Raw genomic sequence first — 19,675 nt, forward strand, 5'->3', positions numbered from 1 at the left:
GCTGACGATAAAGAAAACAAAACTTCCTAATAAATGTTTTAGAAATAGATAGATGTCAATTAATTTATTTTTATACACACTATGTACAAGACACTGGAGTCAATACTATGCCAATTATAAAGAAATATAAGACACGGCATTTGTTCTAAAACCACTTATAACTCAGTTTGCTAAATGAAGCATAAAGACAACATATAACCCTGGGCAAAACATGGTAAGTGTCAAGTAAATGCTAAAGACACCAAATAATAAAGAATTTCAGATAATAAATTAAGAATGCTACTAATCTCCTCTGTCCATCTGTACACTTCACAACAGTCCTCCATCCCATGCAGGCCATGCAGTTCCCGGACGCTGCACTCATTTTTGCTTCTATGCTGGTACTGAAAGCATTTCACTAATTTGGAGCAGCTTCCTTCTTTCTTCCACTTAAACTAATCCTTTTATCTTCCATTATATTTAGCTTACATCTTCAACAATGTGCGGATAGTTAAAGCATACAGTGAGATGTCGGCAAATATTTTTATTTACTTGTTATACAATCTTGTTCTTAAGTCTCAGTTCTGTCTCTACATAAAAACAGCCTAGTCTAGAATGTATCACTTTGCTGTTCAGTTGCTTTTTAAAGTAGGGATGTAAGACATAACTTAAGGAAGAAATTGTATTTGGATCTAGAATGGAGTAACATTCAGGAATTGCTACATCAGATCACATTTTAGCCCACGGAGCCTAAGATTTTATAAACAACAAATACATTTTTTTCTTTTACAAATTGAAGACATTTAGCCATGCTATTTAAAACAGGTGAAAACACTCTATTTTAAGACGTTTACCCACTCTATTTACATTTAGCCTAGCATATCAAATAAACAAAAATTTTAATGAAATAGGGCACAGCTGACTAAATTGTACCACTTATTCTGTTATGTCAGAGAAAGATTATTTTTATATCTTAATTCCTCAAGGATTAGAAGATAAAATGACCTATTACTTGACTATTTAAAATGTAGCGTTCTGGTAACATTTTGAAAAGCCATTACCCTTGGAAATGCCCTTGGAAATTGTTTGATACTCAAATATCCAACTCACCAGCACAGACGAACTTCTAAATACCCTCCTCAAAACTGGATAAACACATTCTTGGCCGGGTTAGCTGTATGATCCTTCTCATCAGATGGTAACTGGGGAGAATGTAAATTTGGTGCTAGATCATTCCCACTCCTAAAACTAGCACATCTGGCCATCTTCTCAGGTACAACCAATGAGCTGTCATTTCATTAGACTCAGAAGACCCTCCCTGTTTCACCTGTTTTAACTAAGCTAAATACCTTTTCAATTTGTAAGAGAGAATATTTACTGTTGCTTATGGAATCTTGGGCTAGGTGGGCACCCTCCCCCTTTTCCTAGGTCACCAACCTGTGAAGGAAAGGCCTGCATATGAGAGATATGGGCAGAGTCAGTATCAGTTGGCTACAATTGAGTTACCAAGCTAGTCTTCATGCCTAGAAATTTTAAATTAGTAGTACATGACTTTAAAGTGTTGGTATTTCATGTATAAGTTTTACCTTTAAAGTTACAGTTAATATTTCTTTTTTATTCTATTTTAGCAAATAATTACCAGTGCTTCCTATGTGTCACTGTTATAAATGATTTGTTAATTTTCATTTACCTAATCCTCAAACAATCCAGTGAGGAAACTGTTAATATCATCACAATTTTACCGATGAGGAAACTGGGCACTGAGAGGCTAAGTAACTTGTCCAAGGTCTGTGCACAGACAAGATAGTAAGTAGAAAAGCCAGGATTCATACCCAACTGTCTGGTTCCAGAGCCTTCACTTTTAAAATAATGCTATATCCTACACACATTACTCTTTCATTCATTTACTCATTCATCCATTCTTTCTAACATTTAGTGTGCACTTACTATATATACCAGCATTGGGCATTGAGTAAGATACTCAGAAGATTTTTGTTGAATTAATGGTTTTACTTCAACTTTATTCCATTTTTGTGAATCCTTAGGTCACTTCTGAAGTAATTATAATTTAAATTAAAACAAGTACAACCTTAAGAGGCAATATTTTAGAATAGGCAAGAGTAGACATATTTATGGAAATAATTAGCCTGAAAGAAGTGAACGTTCTAGAGAGTTAACAGAACAAAAATTTAACATATATATGGTATTATATATTTTCCTACCTTTTACAAAAGCCACTGAAATCATTTAACTTTTTCTTGATGACTAGGATAATTATAAATATCATTTATTATTCTGAGTTTCAGATAATTTGGAACTTAGGGCTGAATGGGCACTAGCTTCACAGTGGCCATGATGGAAATAGGTTTGAAAACTTGTACTTTCTCTTTGACCCTTTATCTCTGGAGGCAAGTGTTAATCTGTACTTTCTCTTTGACCCCTTATCTCTGGAGGCAAGTGTTGCTGTATAAAATTAAAGACCAAAGCAACTTTATCAAAGGATATTTCTTGCCTTAAAAAAATCTTATTTTCACTAATGTCATCAACGTGCTTTGGATTTTCAGTTGCATTCAAAATATCTTTCTCATACTGCTTCAAAAACAACAGCTTCTAACGTCTAACATATTGAATGCTCACTGCATGCTAGCCATTGTGTTAAGCACCTCACATATATTTTATCTCGTTTCACATTCATAACAAACTTTAAGGTGGGTAATTATCCCCATTTTGCTGATAAAGAAACTTGACTATTTGGGAAGTAACTTGTTCACTCTGACAAGCTGATGAGTAGTTTTGATTTAAACCCAGGTTTACCTGGTTCTAGAGACCATTTGCTGAAGCACTGTACTCTACTGCAGGCCTGATGCACCCACTAATAAAACCTCATAGGTTCTTTCTAAAATCAGTTTATATCCATCACTTGACTTCACTGGCACTATTTGATATCTAGCCATCGAAGAGTTTTGATACCCTCAAGTGAGTTTGGAAATTATGTTTCACTGAAGTTGCAAAAAGGTAGAAGAACCAGTAAAACATTATTTTCCATTTATGCATTAGCTTACCTTTTTTTGGTTGGGTCAATCTTTTATTTTGCTTTTTTTTTAAAGATTTTTTTGATGTGGACCATTTTTCAAGTCTTTATTGAGTTTGTTACAATACTGCTTCTGTTTTATGTTTCGGTTTGTTGGTCCCGAGGCATGTGGGATCTTAGCTCCCCAACCAGGGATCAAACACGTACCCCCTGCATTGGAAGGCGAAATCTTAACCACTGGACTGCCAGGGAAGTCCCTTATTTTGCATTTTGACAGTAATTTCTCAACTTCCATACTTCTATTACTTTTCAGTAAGTAAAGTTAGAGTGGACTTGCTTTTTACCAGTCATAGTTAAGACATAAGGAAAATAGTAAAAAATTGACCAAAATTCCGATTTCTCCCTACTAGGGAGGGAGGAGTCTCTGGATCTGGGGGGTTAGGAGGATACAGAAATTTTTTTTTTTTTTTTTTTTTGGTTGTGCCACATGGCTTGCAGGATCTTAGTTCCCCAACCAGGGATTGAACCTGGGCCATGGCAGTGAATGCACCGAGTCCTAACCACTGGACCGCCAGGGAACTCCCCACAAGTTGGTTTTTATTAGGAAAATACTAGTGTTACAGCACTGAAATAAATTTCACTAGTCTACTTCTTAATTTCAAGCACAGGAGCACTAAACCTTGCTTCTGAGGAGGAGAAACTTTCCAATACAGAGAAAGACCAGCAAAGATGAGCCTATTACAACTTCATTTCTCACACATTTGGAAGAGACCCTCAAGATCAACAGCCATTCATTTATTCATCAAGTATTTTGGAGTTGTGAATGCTTTTCCCCACAGAAAAGATTTACCTTGCATTTTTAAGTGGTTAAATATGTGACCTTTTGAAAGGTCTAGGATAATAATTTTCTGACACCAAGATTAACATACATTTAAGAAAAGACAGTCAATTCTTATTTGTTTTCAAACTGGAGACACCTGATTTACTGACGTGAGCCATGGTGGAAGCGGGCGGTCCTTATATATGTTATTAGCTCTCCAAGATTGTTCAGGAGAGTCCTGTGTCAATGGATGCCTTATCTGCAACGCCAGGACATCCTTCCAGAGCTTTAGGATTGCTGACATTTTACTCAAGTTACGTAATTTTGTCTCTTAGTTTGAATAATAATAATGATAACAACAACCACTTATGTGCTAGGCACTGTTCTAACTGTTTTATGTATATCAACTAATTTAAACCTCTTAAAGAATCTACTATGTAAGTACTATTTTTATCTCAGTTAAAGACAAGAAAACTTGAGGAAGGTGTGGAATCAGGGCTCAAAGTCAGTACGACCCTAGAGTTCGTGCTGCCTCTCTTGAAGTGATGAAGCGCACCTTCTTAAAATACACATCGCTCAGTCAATTGGCGTTTAGAAGTATTTAGATTTTCAACTTGACCAGAAGTAGAGACACTTACTTTCTTTTCAACTTCAGTCACTCAGAGGTGATTGGTCGCGATGTCTTGATTTATATGTGTTCATGACACGGTCCTGTATCGCGGGAAGCACAACTCAATTACATGGATTGCTTGGATTTCAGTCTTTCCTCTGCCGCTCTCCTCTGGGTGCTCTCCTCTGGGTGTCTGCTGCTGACCACCTCCACTGCCTCTGCACTTCTCCTGCAACTGCTCACCACTAGCTATCTTTTAATACAATCTCTTTTCCTGTCACTTCTTGTTTTTCATATTCAGTGGCAAAACCTTTATAGACATGACCGGTAAGTCAAAGTGTTCCTTGTTCTCCATGGGACAAACTGACAAATCACAGAATGCTGACTGTAATCTTTGTAATCTTTTCAGCTTCTCTTACCGTGGGTTGGACAAATCTGCTGCTCTTTCGGCAAAGCTTTTGGGGATAATTCCAGAAACTTGAAGGTTCCTCAAGTGAGCTGGGCAATGAGCCAAGCAGTAAATTTTGTTCTTGACTTATAAATATTGTTCAGTTGGAAGAGTATATGAAGTACACAGTTTCCAGATGAATTAGAAGAGTAGTTCTTAAATTTTAGTGTTTGCCAGAATCACCCAAAGAGCTTTTCAAGCGTACAGTCTGCAGCTTAGTCTCGGGGATTCTAATATGCTATTTCTGGCATGAGAGCCAGAAATTTGCATTTTAAAGCTTCTCTAGTGATTCTAATGCAAGTGACCATACAAAAACCACTAAGAAACTCTGGTGTAGGCGAATAAGGAGTGACCTTATTAAAATATCTTATTTAGTTAGTTTTGCCTTTTAGCTTAGATAGAATTTTATGGTTAAATTCCTAAGTCTATCAGCAAGCAGATATTACTGGATTTCTCCAGCCCCAGTTACACATATTTTTGGAACCATCTAACTAAAGGATGATCTGCATTATCTTTAATTAGTTCTTCATACACCTGGAGTCATGTTAGATGCTTCTTCGTGTTATTCTAATTCGCATACACTTAAGAATGATTTGGATAAAAAGTATTTGTTTTTCCCTCATGTATAGATATGATTGTATATCATTAAATATTTTTACACTGGTTGATTTTAAATTTTGAGAAGAATAAAATAGTATTTTTGGTACAGCAGTTGGTATGATTTTACAGGTCCACTTTGGTTGATAATTCCACACATAAGAAAATCAACTTTGGGATTTTTTTCATGTATTTATATATAAAATTTTATTTGGAAATTAGCTAATTTTACTTTATGTATTCTGTGTCTTATTAAATTTCTGACCTTACTAGTCTCTTATTTTCCTGGAGTTGAAATAATTTTTGACCACAGAAGGCTTTAAACATTTGACCATTTGTATTTTGAGCTTTGAAAATAATTTTAAATCACTATGAAGCAACCTTAGACCTGTATATTAAAATTGGTTAAAAAAATACAAGTTAACCATCATTTGCAATTTTTTTTTGTAATCTACCAATGTTTTACATTTGGCTATATCCTGTTCCTATATGGAATGTATTTAAGAAATAACAGAAAGATCTAGTTTGCATATCAAATATGTTATTTTAAAAAAATCATCTACTATTATGCCTCAGCTTACTGTCCTCCTTTCATTCCCGTAATAAGAAATTTAGTGTAAATAATACTTGTCATACTCTTCAGTTCTTAAGTACTATTTTTATAACTAGTGTAAAACTTTATTCTTAGAGGTTTTTATTTTTTAAATGGGAGAAATGTTGCCTAAGTAGAACGATCTGGGGCATTCCATACTAAACTGAAGGATACAAATGATTTTTCTGTGACTCAGACTTTCCAGAATTATTGCTTATAATAATTAGAATAAAAACTTTTTAGAGTTGTTGAAACATCATAAGGCCCCTTCATTTCCTATGATCCTAGATTAAGTAAAATCAAGAAATATACAAATCAAATGAAGGTTAGCGTTATAAAATAAATGTATTTTATAAAAGGTAATTAAATATATTTTTTTCAGATGGCAAAAATCTAGTTACTCCCATATTCAAATGCAATATTTTCTTTGCTTAAAAATGTCATTCCACTTCACTCTCTAATTTATTGAACATTTTTTGTGGGATTACATTATACAAAAATAACATGACAACAATGCAAAGACCTTAGCAAACTGAAAATTAAGATATCAAAATATAGTGTCATTTGGTAAATCATATATTCTTTCCTTTATTCTGCAGTACAAGAAACTTTCTTTAGATTCATGTTTCTTGGCATTCTGAAAGGAAAAGAGTAATTTTTTGATAGTCAAGTACTCTATTCAGGAAGTATATAGGGTAATAGGAAATTTAAATGTCTGCAGAGGAAACAGTTTAAAATAGTCTGAAAGTGGTATAATTAATGACTTATTTTTATTACCATAGCTTTAAAAACTAAAGTTAAACATGAAGTTAATATCTATTTCAGTAACAATAACACGGATGGTTTCTTGTTTCCTTTTAACAGATTATACGTGTGAATCTAAACAGAAATATGCAAATCCACTCTCCAATTAGCTTCAGGCCAATTTCATGCCTTACTTTTAAAAATTCAAAAATTTGAAACTCTTTTACTCTTCATCTGCTCAAAATTACTAACCCTTTAAACTTCCCAACTTTTCTTTCAACAGTCATAGTTACCAAATATAGGAATACTGAGGTTTTCCACCTCTTCCTTTCCCTTTGCCCCCTACGTTGAGGACAAGAGGGAACCCCAAGCATCAGTGGCTACGTGTAAGATCACCCCTCCAACACCACAGGCTTGAGGGAAGTGGGCCCTGGAACTCTGTGTGCTCCTGCTGAGAAACCCCAACTCCAGCAAACAGCCTCACCCCTGCTATCAGGACTAATCTCACTATCTATTCCCTTCATCCCTGTTAATTTCAGTCACCACACAAAGCTCAGAATCCTTAAACCTGCACTAACTTTCTGGATTCAGATCTTCCCCTGTTCTCTGGGCAGTGAGGCAACGTTTCCATCTCCTTTACTCTAGCGCACTGCTGTCCTCCTCGCCTCTCATCATCTCACATCCAGTATATTTACTTCTTTGTCAGTCTCCTCCATCAGAATACAAGCTCCATGATGGTGGGAATTTTGTCCGTTAGTCCATTACTGTATCCCAAGCATATAGGGCCTGGCACTTAATAAGCACTCAATAAATATTTGTTGAATAAATGAATGAAGTAATTCAATCAATCATCAAACCCTATTGACTAATTTTTTGTAATAGTCTTGGATTTTTCCCTTTCTTGGCCCTTCTTGCTATCTCCAGTCCAGTACCTTATTAAAACCAAACTAACTCCATTTTCAGATTAATTGGAATAGTAATACTCTGAGGTAATAAAGCAAATGCTGAAATATGGTAAAACTGGGAATGGGCATTTGTTCTTTAGAACTTGACTGGTGTGTCTTCCCTTTACACTTCCTTACATAAGGAAAAGGTGGAATCATTGATTATTTAATATGTGTAACTTTATAATATTTAATATATGTAACTATGAAATATTCAATTATTGAATATATCTTTATAATAGCAGTTATAATAGTGTGTTGTAATTATTTAAGTGTCCACGTCCTCCACTAGCTTTGACTTCCTCAAATTAAGAACTGTTTTCATACATCTCAGTACCTCTCCAGGAATTATCACAATTGCCAAAATGTAGCAACTGAAAAAATGGCTGGAGAAACAAAGGGAGGGAAAGAGAGAAAGAGAGGAGAGGATGTGGGAAGAAAGAAGGCAAGAAAGAAGGAAGTTAATTAGTCCATTCACCTGTCAAATACTGCTAAGGAGAGGGGCCACTTAGTTAATCTACATGTTCATTTCTTTCTACATTTCAGTGGTGACTAGAGGGAAAGGACTGGATCCTTCATGTACCTATATGCAGTGATATTTCCCCCACAATGCAATGGAATTCATTATGTCTGGACACTTTAAAATGTGATTTTTTTTAGGTCTTTTCGTTTTTTCCTCCTCCTCCTTTTTGTATTTTAGTTTTATAGTACTGTTGCTGCCTATTCTAAGATTAATATCCCAATGTTTTTCCCTAGAAAACTTGTTTAAAAAGTTTTAAATAAAAATCAGTGCTTAAATTGATTATACATTCTGTGTTATAAAATGAACCAAAAGAGTGAATAAGAATAGCCTTTAACTTTTTTAGTTAATAAGTTATTTATTTAATCTAAGGCAATACACAGTTCTCAATGAGAATGAATTACTATTTTTGGTTGATGGATATAGTAATTACTAATACATTGTCTTCACTCTCATGAACAGCACAGTCTAGAAACACATCTCAAAATTATAAAATGGGGAAGAAAACACAGATGAAAAAGTTACTAGATACTTTTTCAAGAAATTATCAATAACTAACTTGAGTTACTAAATGGCTCATTCAAATTATAATATAAATATGATCTAGCTCATATTCTTTGGAGTTTAGATTGTTAAATACTTACCTTAAATGTTACTTAAAAGTTAAAATTATGATAAAAATCTGAGTTCAGTAGGTGAAAGAGACTTGAAGATCATCTGGTTGGCTCTCTATATGACTGCAAAAACTGAGAAATGAAAATACTTGCCCCAGGTCTCACAGAGTACCAATAGCCAGATGGAATTAGAATCTATCCAATTGAATGCTGTTTCTACTACAACATATGGAAATGTGTAGGAAAATTATTGCACATTAACTCTGCTTATCACAATGTGCTCCATATTTGTTAAAAATACAAGAGCTTTACTATGCTTAAGTAGAAACAGAGTTCCAAAATAATCTTTTATTAAACATGAGAGAATATTAATCTCAATCAAAATTTCTGTCCATATATGCATTTGCTTTTGCTGTTCAATCAAAAGATAAGGGTGTGCCACTTTTGCAGGCTCTAGGTCACTGCAATTTTTCAGTCACCATTGGTTTTATTTTGAGCAAGACTGCAGCAATATGACAGGCAAGAATGGTTAAATTGCCCTTATTCAGCTTCAACCTGGGAGCACTTGATTCAGACACCAATCAAGGAGAAGCTGACGGCCAGAACAGACACGCTTTATTTGTATTGTAAATTTTGTTTCAGAGAGAACACTGAGAAATCAAATTTAGAAGTAAGCAAAAATGAATAACGTACCATAATTTTTTAATTTAAAAATATTTTTTTTAAGTTAACATTTAGACAATCTTACCCTAATGAATAAGTGAACACTGGGGCATTTTGAACTTATTTGAAAATTTTACTCTTCAAACTTATGGGTAAAGTATATTTTGCAAAGTATTTTTCTTTAACTGCTATATATTTATATATATATATATGTGTATGTATATATATATATATATATATATATATATATATACACACAGACACATAGCATGCCTAAAATACTATAAGCACATACAAAGTTCTGGTTCTATACAATAATTTTTAAAAATATGTTTTATGTACATTAACCATGAAACTTTAACCTAGGAATTTATAATTATCAACTGGAAATAGAGTGAATCTTCTTATCAAGTTTTTTCCTATGACATTCTCATAAACTTCTTCCTTATAAAGTTCTTTCTTCATAGTAACACGTCTCTCTCATACTACATAAAGAATTCTAAAATTTAAAAATTTCTTATCTATCATAATAAACAGATAAAATAAGAGTTAAGAAAAGGAAACTCCTCTATCATTGGGATAGCTTTCTTAGTCATTGGAAGTATTTTTACTTCCTTCTCATAATTCATTTCTTCTACTGAAATCTTCAGTAGTCAATGCCAATAGAAGTTCATAGCATATTCTGTCCAGAACTGCAATGCATTTCTACTGTGCTCTTCACATGATTCTAAACAATCTGTGTAATCATAATATAAATGTTCCAGTAGGAAATCAATTCAAAAACTTAAGAATTCCCTTAAATTATACATTTAGATATTTAAATGTGCATAGATATTGAGCAGCCTGAGTGGAACCAGAAATTTGATAAGGTTATGTAGACATCTCAGAATTCAGTATAAGAGAGAAGACAAAATTTCCCAAATACTTATCTTAAGCTATTGGGTTTTGTTGATTAAAGCAGAAGATAATACTCTGCATAACCAATCAATAGAAAATGTAAATATTATTTTGCGCATAGTTACATTCTCTGGAAATTCTCAAAGATAAGTTTTCTTTCAAAGGTATATATTCCTACAAAAATTTAAAGTTCCATTACCCTAAAACTGTAAACCTGTTTGAATGCATTAGATTATATCCATGAAATAAAGAAAATATGCCAATATACACACTGTATGCTCATATATATCATTTATATAATTTAAATATTAACATGTACAGTGTGATGAATTTTGGACAAAGTTGTATTAAACTTGCATAAATAAATTTGAGTTACTAGATCAAAAAAAAAAAAAAAAAAAAGACGGCAAAGCTGTGAGCAGATTACCAAAGCACAGTTATTGATGTTATTCAGTTATTGAATTACTCCAAATTCATGCAATACTTTATTATACTTAGAGTGATTAAGAAAAGGTCTTTATCATTTAAAAAATAAATCTGAGAAGTATATTATGAGAGATATACTGTTTATACTTGTTAGATCAATAGAAAAATTGGTCTTTTTTTTAAAAAGGAATCTTATTTATCTTTATAAATAATAATAATTACTACGTTGTAATATGCCATGCCTATTTGGTTTTAGACACACATTTGATCAGAGTTAAAAACAAAATGGAAACCATTCTCTTTCATGGTAAATTAAATAGTATCTCCTAAATTCCAAAACTACCAGCTAAAAGTATCAAATTCAGTTTATCTCACTGTATACCATTTGAACCCTAAATCAATCAAGAATAGTTATTTAATTTTGCATTTTAAAGAGCTGCTTTTATTAAAACCATTTTTAGAATTTAACTGTTTTCATTTTCTAACAATCTCAATAAAGCTTAATTAATTTCCCCTTAATCTAGGTAGTCATATTATAAAATATAGAAAACAGTTTTTCACATGGGCAGCATCATTTATTTATACTTATTTAGCATTTCTATAATTAGCTCCACTCCTACACACTTAAAATCCATTACAGAACTTCCTTTTGTATCTGTTAAGGACTTTACAGTATTATACACAACAATTCCATATAACATCCTATTATTTTGCTTGTTATCAGAGAAAAGTGAGGCAGAGCCAAAGTTTAATTTGTTTATAACATCTCTCTCTCTACCTACTTACCTACCTACCTATCAACTTACCTATCTAGATAATCATTAACATGAATATTTTAGAAATGCAATATTCTGATTAATCTGTATATACATTACAAGAATGCTCTAAAACACATGAGCAGTTTTCTTAGAACAATATGAAGATATAATTTATTCCTTTTTTGACCATTTGGAACTTTTAGTAACTCATGGTCATTATTTTAACAATAATTACTATTTCAGCTGCAAACTCGTGGCCCATCCAGCAGATCTGGCCCACTGATGTACACCTTCTTTGTCCAGAAGAGTGGTTTACAAAGTTAATATAAGAATTAGGTGTCTTGGTTTCCTGAAACATGAGATCTGGCAATATTGCCTGCATGCCTGTGTGGCAACAACTGGCTGAAGCCAAGCAGTAATTTCCCCCTTCAAAGGGAGCATGCCCTTTCCAGTTGGCCAGAGTCCCAACACTACTTCGTTCTTAAATCTGATTTTAATCACTCATATTACCTACATGGTCCTGTTAAGCCTTTTGACTTTAAGATCCCCAGACTAGTATTAGAACACTGTAACTGTAGGAGTCACAGAAATTACACTTAATAAGTCTGCAGAAAATTCTGTGAAGGTTGCCTTTAGAAGAAATCGCAGTTTTCCTGGTGTAGGTAGTTTTTATGGTACTTTCCTATTTCTGGTAAAGCATGAGAGTAAATTGTAACTAATTACAATTCTAGATAGTTTGTTTCTAGTTTGTCAATACCAGAAACACTGAGCAATTGTTTCTACATTGTCAGGAGGAAAAGTGAAAGATTTTGTCCTAATAAAAGTAATCTAAATTGGAAAGGAAGACGTAAAACTTGTCACTGTTTGCAGATGACATAATATTTTACATAGAAAATCCTAAAAATGCCACCAGAAAACTACTGGAGTTCATCAATGAATTTGGTAAAGTTGTAGGATAAAAAATTAATATACAGAAATCTGTTGCATTTCTATACACTAACAACGAACTATCAGAAAGAGAAATAAAGAAAACAATCCCATTTACCACTGCATCAAAAGAATAAACTACCCAGGAATAAATCTACCTAAGGAGGTAAAAGACCTGTACTTGGAAAACTATGACACTGATGAAAGAAACTGAAGATGACACAAATAGATGAAAAGATATACCATGTTCTTGGATTGGAAGAATTAATATTGTTAAAATGACCATACTACCCAAGGCAATCTACAAATTCAATGCAATCCTTATCAAAATACCAATGGCATTTTTCATAGAACTAGAGCAAATAATTTTAAAATTTGTATGGAAACACAGAAGACCTCAAACAGCCAAAACAATCTTGAGAAAGAAGAACAGAGCTGGAGAAATCACGCTCCCTGACTTCAGACTATACTGAAAAACTACAGTAATCAACACAATGGTACTGGCACAAAAACAGACACATAGATTAATGGGGCTGAATAGAGAGCCCAGAAATAAACCCACACATTTATGGTTAATTAATCTGTGACAAAGGAGGCAAGAATGTACAATGGAGAAAAGATAGTCTCTTCAATAGGTGGTGCTGGGAAAACTGGACAGCTACATGTAAACTAATGAAATTAGAACATTCTCTAACACCATATACAAAAATAAACTCAAAATGGATTAAAGACCTAAATGTAAGACTGGAAACCATAAAACTCCTAGAGGAAAACAAAGAACACTCTTTGACAAAAATTGTAGCAATATAGTTTTGGATCCATCTCCTAAAGCAACTAAAAGCAAAAATAAATAAATGAGACCTAACTAGACTTAAAAGCTTTTGCACAGCAAAGGAAACCATTGACAAAATGAAAAGACAACCTACGGAATATGGGAGAAGATATTTGCAAATGATATGACTGATAAGGGATTCATAGCCAATATACATAAACAGCTCATACAACTCAACATAAAAAAAAAAAAAAACCTTGATTAAAAAATGGGCAGAAAACCTGAACAGACATTTTTACAAAGAGAAAATGCAGATGCCCAACAGGCATATGAAAAGATGTTCAACATTGCTAATCGTCAGGGAAATGTGAATCAAAACCACAATGAGATATATCCTCACACCTGTTAGAATGGCTATCATCAAAAAGAACACAAATAACAAATGTTGGCAAGGATGTGGAGAAAAGTGAACCCTTGTACACTGTTGCTGGGAATATAAATTGGTTCAGCCACTGTGGAAAACAGTATAAAGGTTTCTCAAAAAACTAAAAATAGAACTATCATATGACCCAGCACTTCCACAACTGGGTATAGAGCCGAAGAAACCCAAAACAATAATTCACAAAGATACATGCACCCCATATTCACAGCATCACTATTTACAATTGGCAAGATATGGAAGCAACCTAAGTGTCCATCGACAGATGAATGGATAAAGAAGGTGTGGTATATATATATATACATATATATATGTAAATGGAATAAATGGAATATTATTCAGAAAAAAGAATGAAATAATGCCATTTGCAGCAACATGGATGGACTTGGAGGGTATTCTGCTAAGTGAAATAAGTCAGACAGAGAACGGTAAATACTACATGATATCACTTATATGTGGAAGCTAAAAAATATAAGAAACTAGTGATTATAACAAAAAAAGAAGCAGAGTCACAGATATAGAGAACAAACTAGTGGTCACCAGTGGTAGAGGAAAGGGGGGAGGGGCATTATAGAGGTAGGAGATTAAGAGGTACAAACTATTATGTATAAAATAAGCTACAAAGATATATTGTACAACAAGGGGAGTATAGCCAATATTTTATAATAACTATAAATGGACTATAACCTTTAAAATTGTGAATCACTATATTGTACACCTGTAACTTCTATAATATTGTACATCAACTATAATTCAATAAAAAATTTTTTTAATTAAGTAGAAAAAACAGATAAATTTAAAAAAAGAAACAAGAAAAAAAAGAAACAGCTGTTATTCCTATGCAATTTATTTCATTAAAAGTTTAAGAAATTTAATCATTATTATTAAGATTATATTTTATGATTTATAATTAATTGAATGCAAATTTAAATACATTTATACTCTCAGCTTCAGAGTGCTATTATATTTTGTCATTGTGGAATAATTATTATAAACTATTATGTAGTAATATTCTGAGATAATACATCTAGTTATTTTCAATTCATAAACAATATTGACTCACAGGTGTTCTCATAGTTAATAGAGTTTAAAAATTTGCAATCCTTCAATGCAAACTTAAAAAGCTATCAGGGTTTAAATATTTTTCTTAGAAATTTATGTAAATGAAAAATTTAAATAATTAAAAAAAGAAAAAAACAAAATTGAACAATAAAAGCATTGTAGGAATATTGAATTTTTAGTCTATTATTCTCCAAAGCAACTCTCCTGATGATTAAGGCATGGATATCTAATCCATCGCTTCAGAAAAATGGCACTCTCAGATTTTTCAAAGTAAAGGAGTTGGTTCTGGAGTCTTACTTTGACTAACAGAAATATTAGATATTAACATTTATGAGCAGATTTCTAAAGGCTTAAATACTACTAATGACTAGATTTGACTTTACACAAAAGACTAGTTAGAACATTTTATAGCACACTTTATATATTTCTTAAATAAAATATATTAACTAATTCTTTCAATGTCTTTCATATCAGAGATGAACACCTGTGAGTCCTCTTTCATACTCATTTTCCTGTTTTTTTTAAAAAAATAATTGTTACAAACTTATAATTTTAAAACTTATTTTAATAATTTTAATTTTTTTAATAATAATTTTAAAACTTCAAAACATATAATGTTTTAAAATTGTGCTAAAGAGGTAAATTTTCACATTTTGAAGTTATTTTCAACCTTTCAATACAAGATGTATGATGTATTGATTTAATATTAAATTGTGCAATAACCTCAAATGGAGAAACAATTTGTACATAGTGAGTGAAATGCAGATATAAATGTAATAGAGATAAATGGAACATGGCAAACATTTATCCTGGGAAAAAACACCATTTAAAATGCCCAAATAGAATTTCACTTAGGTATGTGCTGTTTTTGTTTTAAAGGTAAATAATAATTTTAAAACAACAGTAAGAATATTTTAAACACACTTGGAGAACATGAAAATGACTTTCCATGTAGAAATAAAATTTGACATAAACTAGGAATTCTAATATCAGAGCAATGTATTTGTTAGAGACAAATTTAGATATTTAATAATCTAGGTTTATTAACTACACAAGCTGCATAACAATATATCTACAAAATAGATCATGATTTGACATTTCCCTTATTTGTGGTGTTTTACTTTTTAAAAAAAAGGAGGCTATTATTCCATTATCCTACCTTATACTGTGGTAAAAGACTAAAAACTGTGGATTTAAAAAAATCAATGAATTGCTTAAACATCTTTTAGTAGCCCTCAATAAAACTTGATAGTGGGAATAGTTTGTTGTATTGAAAAAAAAAACCCCACATAATTTGAGATCAGCAGTCTAGGGTTGGAGCATAAAGGATCTATAAAAAACATGAAGAACTGCACCGAAGAAGAATTATCATATGCATATATATTTATGTACAACGTTGGTTATATATATCCCACTGATTATAGATTATATTTATATATTCTATTATTACATTATATTTATATATTCATATATATATATATAGTGTATCTATATATAAAACCAGTGGATTAAATATAACTTGGTTCACTTCTGAGATGATAATCCCTGACACAACTCCCTCTTCCAATCCTGTTTTCATGTTCTTAAAGTTGTGAAATATAAATACAAAGGAGTGCATAAGACATATGTTTGATTAAAGAATACTTATAAATACTTTTATAATCACTCTCCAAATTAAGACATTGAACATTTTTTTAAAGTTAGAGGCAGGTAGGTTTTGGCTCAATTAAGGAAAGTCTTTCTGGTAGTTACAGATGTCTAAGAATATAATGCTGCCTTATAAGTTTAGACAGTTCTGAATTCTTCAGGCAGATTAGACAATCAACCATTAATGATATTGTATAGGGTTACTGATCATCACACCTAGATATACTGGAATAGAATGCTCATATCAAGGGTACAGAATTATGTTTTTAAAAAGCTCTCCTAGTGATATGTTTATGAGCTTGGTTTGGGAACCACTGATATAGGAGGATTCCTTCCTAAATTCAGAGTACTAGATAACTTCTAAAGTCTCTTCCAATAATGATGTGTGGCTTTCTGTGTATTATAGTCCAGCTATGAAAGAGAAGCTCTACATTAAGATTTTGTGAATCACTAATAAGAAAAATTGTAATTAAGCAGAGGGAATATGATGATTACAATATTTCATAGTGGTTAAAGGAATAGTGGGAAAAGGCACTTAATTTTATCTAATTATTTGATATTTTAAAATATTCTTTAGAATTGTCTTTCTTATTCATTGTCTTTCAGCTGTTTTAACAAAAAACACATTTTAAAAAAATACTGAAATAATTAGGCATTCGTTGATCCATTCATTCTTCAACAAGTATTTGTTGAGGGCCTACACTAGGGACTGGGGACTGGGGATACAGCACTGCCAGAACAGATGAAGACACTGCTCCCATGAAGCTAAAATTTCAATACCGCCTAAATATCTGACAGCAGCACGCCTAAATCAAAGTTTCCTTTCATTTTTATAGTGATAACCACTTGTACAGATTGAACCAAATTTTAAATTTATTTTATTAGAGCAGATCAGAACCTTAAACCAGGAGAATCCTCATCTCAAAATGTAAATAATAAAACCTTCTCTGTCAACCTCTCAAGTTTACTGTTAAAATCTCATCCTATATACATATGTATATATGATATATAAATAATGTGTACATAACATATAAATAATGCATACATATAATATTAAAGTATATAATGTATCAATATACTATATTATATACTTACATATATCATATTTGGATATATGTATGATATATAAAATCAGTTTTTAACCAATAAAGCACTCTACAAATATGATACTAACATTATTATTTATTAAAACAATGATAACAATAAAGTGGTGGAGACTTTGAAAGTATACTAGCACAATGAAGTAGCTATATATTAACGAGTACATAAATATGTCCCTTATAATATTCACTTATTACTTTATTGATAGAACTTGATGAATATTTTATGTATCCTTAAACATAAAGAGAATTTTGTTGTTTATTCTATATAATGTATAGACTTAATTCTTTTAATGAAGAGTATGTATACCAATAAATGGCGGAAACACTAAAGCTTAATGACGTGCTAAAACACTGGATATGGGAATCATGCACTACATGACTGTTAAATAACAATGTAAAACCAACTCTGGGAGTCTAGAAAATTAGAAATAAGAAGGCATCAAGTTAGAGTAAGATGAAGTAATTCATAAAGAGGGAAATTGGGAGACTTTTACTAAGTGTGTGCTAGATTAGAGCATGGCATGTATACACACATACACACACACATACATATATATACACACATGCGTATATATGACATAAATAAAGCTCTACACCTGTAATCTCCTTTCATCTCTGAAAATAATGGTTCCAAGCAAATGTGTTATTGCAAGTATAGAAAAGGATGAAAAAGATATAAAATGGGCCACTCATCAACTCCATTTCTTTACATTGCAGCTTAATTGCTTTATTTGAAGTGATTCCCTAAACAATAGAGTGAATTAAACTTTAAAATATACATGAAAAGTCAGCAAAAATGATCAATGTTCATGATATTTGTTGAAATATATAAGCTATTTTTATGTATCCCCTCTATTACTGTCATTACTTGAAAGATAAATCTTATCCATATTCCTTGGATAGTACTTCTTTTTGTTGGATTTGCTAATTCCTATTTGATTTTACAATTCTTTTCCTAGTCCCACCTGTCTGCTTCTTTAGGGACAAGATCAATCCCTACAGTAAGTTTTCTCAGCTCCAAGGATCTCTTCTGGGCAATCCCAAATTTTGTACCAAAATTCTATGCTTAAGCTCAGCAAAAATAAAAATATTTATTTCACGGAGAGAATGAAAGCGAAAGTTAGAAATGAAAAATTGAAGCATGTCATTGAGATTAAGGCATATTTCCCAAATACATTTTGAAAACATTATATTAAAATAGTCCATCATAAAGTTTGGGGAATGTTGGCTTAAACAACTTTTTTGCAGAACTTCTCAGAATGCTGATGTATACTATGAATCTTGAAGATAAGGATAGCATGTGTAGTACAAATTTATTGACCTTAAAACCATTTATTTTTAATCATCAGTTCATGGGAATTTCTGGAAATGCACTTGGAAAGCATTGATTCAAAAGATTTGTTCTTATATTTCTAAGTATTCACACTTCATATTCTTACATTGCTGACTGATTTTAGCTGGAGACAGACCCTTCCAGATTTACATAGCAGGAAGATTAAAAAAAAGCAAAACAAAACTAAGTAGGAGAACCTAGGAGACTCAAGTGAAAAATAATATATAATGTTTTAATTATTGTATTTTTTTAAAGATTTTTTAAAAGCCTTATGCTTGGTTTGCATCGGAGCTAAGACAACTATTTGAAAAACTTCAAATATGTTCTTAAGCTATTAATTCAGAAAGACTTTAAATGGTTAGTGGCTTATAAGAAATTGTGGATTTTCTTCTGAGATTGTTTTCCTATCCTGGATAATGCTGAAAGAGTCACTTGTCTCTTCCTGTCTCAGTTCACTTATTCTAAATGTTTTACTAAAGGTAAGCATTATCCAATCACATATTAAAATTACTTTTTACACTTTTACTCTATATTGTAATCATTTATTTACTTCTCTATCTCCCCTCTGGACTTTAAGCTCTTTGAGGGAAGGAATTAGGTCTTGTTAACCAGTATTTTAGCACAGAATCTGGCATATAGAAGATGTTCAAAAATATTGGCTGAATAAACGAAGGCAATTTAGGAATAAAATCATTTTAACTCCAAGACCATTAAAGGTCCATCACTTCAAACTATGAAACACATCCCAT

At 32.0% G+C, this 19,675-nt stretch overlaps 1 protein-coding gene across 13 annotated transcripts in view; it reads right to left on the reverse strand.

Annotated features, from left to right (window-relative positions):
* The window catches only part of RIMS2 (regulating synaptic membrane exocytosis 2), a 589,248-nt gene that overhangs the window by 98,629 nt on the left and 470,944 nt on the right, over positions 1–19,675 (reverse strand). Inside the window, exon 1 of one of the 13 annotated variants that reach the window (XM_036830449.1) lies at positions 4,469–4,532. The exons of the other annotated variants lie outside the window; for them this stretch is intronic. The gene's annotated coding sequence lies outside the window, so the exon portion shown is untranslated. Of the gene's footprint in view, positions 1–4,468; positions 4,533–19,675 lie in introns of those variants that run through there. 13 annotated transcript variants of the gene reach the window in all.

This window comes from Balaenoptera musculus, chromosome 17, assembly GCF_009873245.2.
Source record: "Balaenoptera musculus isolate JJ_BM4_2016_0621 chromosome 17, mBalMus1.pri.v3, whole genome shotgun sequence".
Lineage (NCBI taxonomy): Eukaryota > Metazoa > Chordata > Mammalia > Artiodactyla > Balaenopteridae > Balaenoptera > Balaenoptera musculus.